The sequence below is a fragment of the Elaeis guineensis genome, chromosome 8, assembly GCF_000442705.2.
Source record: "Elaeis guineensis isolate ETL-2024a chromosome 8, EG11, whole genome shotgun sequence".
Lineage (NCBI taxonomy): Eukaryota > Viridiplantae > Streptophyta > Magnoliopsida > Arecales > Arecaceae > Elaeis > Elaeis guineensis.
Window position 1 is genome coordinate 112,286,776 of NC_026000.2, and position 4,916 is coordinate 112,291,691.

The 4,916-nt window shown below is 39.7% G+C and overlaps 1 non-coding gene across 1 annotated transcript; it reads right to left on the bottom strand.

Moving 5' to 3' along the window:
• Positions 1-4,423: 4,423 nt before the first annotated feature.
• On the bottom strand, positions 4,424-4,530 carry LOC140851359 (small nucleolar RNA R71). The gene has a single exon (XR_012134111.1). It is a non-coding gene; the product is annotated as a small nucleolar RNA R71 (small nucleolar RNA).
• Positions 4,531-4,916: the final 386 nt, after the last annotated feature.

The following is a 4,916-nucleotide window of genomic DNA, read 5'->3' on the forward strand; positions in this document are numbered from 1 at the left end:
CTCCTCTCCAGGGACTTCATTTCGCCTGAGAGTCCAGACGGCGCCTTTCTTCTACCTGAGAGTTCTGCCGCCCATCGGTGCCCTTTTCGACCCTAAGCATTCTTTGCGTCAATCCTCGCCATCTCCGCCGGCTCTCCGCCTACGTCGGGCCAATTTAGGTTGGTCCCAAAACCTCTCTTGTCATCGCTGTTGTTCCTTCTTCTTCTTGCTTTGTCTGTTCAGCTCCCGAGGGTTTATTCGCAATCTCTCCCGATCTTTCGGGATTTCTCTCTTTCTTTTCCTTGCTGCAGGCACGGACGTAGGAGTTGCCTGGGCGGCCCTCGCCATCGACGTCCCTTACGATGCCGAGTCTTCAGTCCTCTGAGCCCTTTCGAGAAGTCCTCCATCGGGGCTTCTGCCCCGAAGGTCGGTCTCGAGGGGATGCCATGGATCGAGAGGAGTAAGAGAGGGAAAATAGTGGCCCGCAAGTTCAGCGGCTGCCGAGCTGCCACTAAAGGCTCCCACAACTTCGAAGGAGACTCAAGGGAGAATTCCTTCAAGAAACAGGGATTTAATAACGGAACTAATCGATGAGTGCATCCTGTCCGAGAATTTCGAAGTAGTTGAACAGGACGACACCGGTCAAGGGGGTAGAGTTATCATCACAAGCTGTGGTGGGTTTCTTGACGTCGTCGGGGTCGAGGGACCAGAGGCAGTCGGTGCTGATAGCGGAACAGTAGAACTTATTACGGGGGCGGTGGAAGTAGCGCATGCTGACCTCGTCAGAGTACCCAGGATGGTAGTTGTCGGAGAGAATACGGTGGTGGTGCATGCCTCCAGCGTTATCGCAGCCTCTGGGGTACCTCCGATTCTTTCTGATGTAGGTTGTCGTTTCCGCTGCTGTCGCCGCCGCTGCCCCTTGAGTTCTATCCCCCCTTTTCCCCCTAGGGTTAGGGTTTCAGTAATGGGGCAGAACGAGGCGGGGGGCGAGAGTCGATGGGTTCGTCACACGTACTGAGAAATACTGAGAAAGATGGAACTGGAAAGAGAAGTCGAAAGCTTGAAGCGGTCTCTAATATATTCTTTTCAGATCTTGTAGTATTGTTCTTCTTTCCTTGGCCTTCAGGGTTTTGTAACGTATATCTTGTTAATGAGAATGAAAAGGAGATTTTTTGTTACCTTGCCCATGCGTTGTGTTGAATTGTCGTCCGCCGGACTTCTTTCATTTTTTATCTCGTTCGATGTCGATGTTGTCCGAAGATTCTTTGTTCATTTTTGTATTAGGGTGTTGTTACCGAATTTCTTATGTCTTTTGATTTGTTCGATGTCGACATCATTTGAAGGTTCCTAGCCATTGTCACGTTGTTTTGTCTTTTCGTTCATGACCGTAGGTCTCTCTTTCTCTTTCTCCTTCTTCATGGAGACGAGGTCCTTTGTGTCTTTGGTATAGTTTTGTTGGGAAATATGTCCCAAAAAGCCAATCGTCAAGCTATTGACGGTTGAGCAACCAAGTATTATAATTGATTTGTTAATAAATAAAATATATTTGGCATTTTCATCATAAGATTTCATCTTCTAATGAACTCCGTTGTTATGATGAAGTCCTTAGGACTATTTAGATTCGATAAAGAGAAGATTTATCGATTAGTCCTTAGAACAGTTCACGACCAAATGATAGGCTGTTAATAAAGATGACAGCTTCTATCGAGCATAGGTCGCTGTAGGCCATATGGGTTGGTTGTCCTCTTAACCAAAGAGTGTGGAGACACTGGTATGGCATACTGATTTATGTCACAAATTGACATAAAAAGTATCAATTAATATCTAAATTATCTAATTTTATTAAGAAATTGATACTTGTTATTATATTTTGCAGAAGAAGAGATCATCAATAGAAAGAACAAGGAAAGAGGATTCCAACGGCGTAAATTTTATGCAAAACAGAGTTAAATTGACCCAGGAATTGAAGAATGAAGAAAGAAGACTCAATTGGGTCAAACCCGAATCAAATCAGATCAAAATTGGTCAAAAATCAACTGATTTGGTGATCTGGTTAGCCGCCTGGTCCACAGCAAAGGCGCATGGACCATGGACCCATCGGCGCACCATAAACCCCCCTAACAACCCTCTAAAACCTCTTAGTCCCACATCTAAAGTTTTGAAAACCTTATAACCCCCAAATGCCTATAAAAAGCCCCCAAAGGCCCTTATTTTATGTATTCTTCCTTCCGATCAAGCTTGTAACCCTAGATAGTGGGGTTTTTAGCTCTCTTCTCAAGCCTCGAGCTTTGAAGTTTTTGTAATAAATTTTTTTTATATATAAAATCTTATTTTTATGCAATTTCATCTCTTTACATTATACAATTTATTTTTCTTGCAATTAGGATAGTTTAATTTATGCAATTTAATTTTATGCAATTAGGTTAGTTTAAATTATGCAGTTTAAATTTATGCAATTAGGATAGTTTAATTTATAAAATTAGGGTAGTTTATTTTTCTGCATTTAAATTTTGCAAGTAGATTTAGATCATGTCTAGCTAAGCATCCCTTCTAGGGTTTGCGATGAAGCTAGATCATGAGTAGGGATTTTACATAGGGTTCTTTCTTTTTCTTAGGGTTTCTTTTTCTTCCTCTTTTGCCAAGAATTTTTGATGAACTACAGTTGGGTCAGAGTCCCTTCATAGTTCATGCTTGATTCAGTGCATAGGAGGAGAAAATCCTAAGGGATCCTAGTTACTACTCCCCTGTAAAGAATCTTGATGGGTTATCGTTGGGCCTTAGTCCCTTCATAATCTATGCTTGGGAAAGACAAGAGGAGTAGTCGTTAGGATCAATAAAAAAAATTCTAGGTAGAATTCCCTAATCTAGATCTAGTGGATTCAAAAACTCTAGATCCTTAGTCTTATTGTCTTTAGCAAACAACTTTCGACTTTTGATTTTCGTTAAAGCTCGCTTGAGCATAGATTTGAAAATCATTTTTAAACCAAGTCTCTGTGGGATCGACCCGTACTCGCTGGTCGTGCTACTCTGCACACCGTGCGCTTGCGATTTTATTTACAAATTTTAAGATTTGCACATCAAGTTTTTGGCGCCGTTGCCGGGGATTTGGCGTTTTAAATTATTTTCAAATATTTGTTCTTCGTGCTTTATAACTCTCTTTCTTTTTCCTTTAGGTTTCTATATTTAGTTGGTGATTGCTGGAAAACTCAGGTATGCTTCTAATTTCTTTTTATTATTTTTAGTTAATTACTTTTGCTTTTAGACCTAATCATTTGAATTTACTTAATCACAAAAAAAAAAATAATAAAACAAAACAAAAGACATTTCATAATCGTGAAGTAAAATATCAAAATAAAAAAAATTCTAAATTAAAATCTTTTACATTCTTGGTCATCTTGTTTATTTGCATTTGTATTTTCATAATTAATCTAAGGGCATCAACCCATTAACAAGATAAGGTGGGGATTTATTACCCTTCCTTAGCCCAAAAACATCTCCATCATATTGCATTACCTAGACCTTTAATCTTAAAATCAATTAGATGTCAACCTTAAGGAATTCGAGCTCAATAGGACAAGGAACCCTAAGAGTTCTACCAAGTTTGAGTTGTTTGATTAGTTGGTGTCTAGGCAAGTCCCTGAGGGTGGTTTGTTAAATTGGTTCAGTTGCTGGCCTGGCCAACTCGTTTGGTGTCTAGAAAGGCAACGAAGAGTGAACCTCCCACCTCTTATACTTACCTGGCTAACTAGTTGATCAATCTCCACTTGGAAGGCTTGAAGGGTCATCTTGGAACAGTTAGGAGCTGTCTAGATTTAGGTTAACCCTAGGATAGATTGAGTTTAATTTATTGTTTCACTTGTTTGAAAAAAAAAAATATTAAAATTTAAATTAATTTGATTACTTTTTTTTAGATTTAGGACTCCTTAGGATCTTCTCTTTAGAATTTTTTCTCTTTCTTTTTCTTATACATAAAAATTTTATAAAAAAAAATTGTATAAACATCGAGAACCGTACACCTCGTGTGTGGAGAAGAGTGTCGGGTCTCTAGTTAGAATTGAGTCAATTCCTGTTGTTCCAATAGCTGAACCAATCCAACCCATGACCCTTAAGGATTTGTGTTATCCAGTTGGCTCCATCCAACCATCTTGTATCAGGTTGCCACAACCCACAGCTAACAATTTTGAAATCAAACCTAAATCATAAATATGCTTCCAAAATTCACAGGATTAGAGGATACTTATATATTTATTAGAGAATTTGAGGAGGTATGTGCAACCATGAAACTGCAATTAACAGAGGATGAGGTCAAACTTAGATTAATCAACTTTGCCCTTAAGGACAATGCTAAGAAGTGGCTTTATAGTCTGCCAAACTATTCTGTCACTACCTGGGAGGGCTTTGTGAGAACATTTTTAAAAAAGTATTTTCCCATCATAAAACAGCTAGGATTAGGAATGAAATAAATCAATTTTACCAACTAGCTGGTGAATCATTTTGGAAGTACTTTGATCGTTTCAAGAATCTTTTGACCCAATGCCCACACCATGGAATAGAAACTTGGAGACTATGCCAGATCATCTATGAGGGGTTAGATTCAAACTCAAGAACCATGCTAGAGTCCATGTGCCAAGGCCAATTTATGGACAAAGAAACTACTGAAGCTTGGCAATTCTTAGAAGACCTAGCCGAGAAAAATTTACAATGGGAAACAACTAGGGAACCTGATAAAGCTACACCTTCAAGAGGAGGAATGCATCAAATTCAACCAACCCTAGCATCAGAGGCCAAGATTGCAACCTTAACACGTAGATTGGAAGCCTTAGAATTACAGAGACCAGCCAATGTAAATCAAATATCTGCACCCATGTGTAAAGGGTGCAATGCACCAGACCATGTCTTAGAAGAATGTTCCTACTCGAATGAGTGTGCACAGGTGA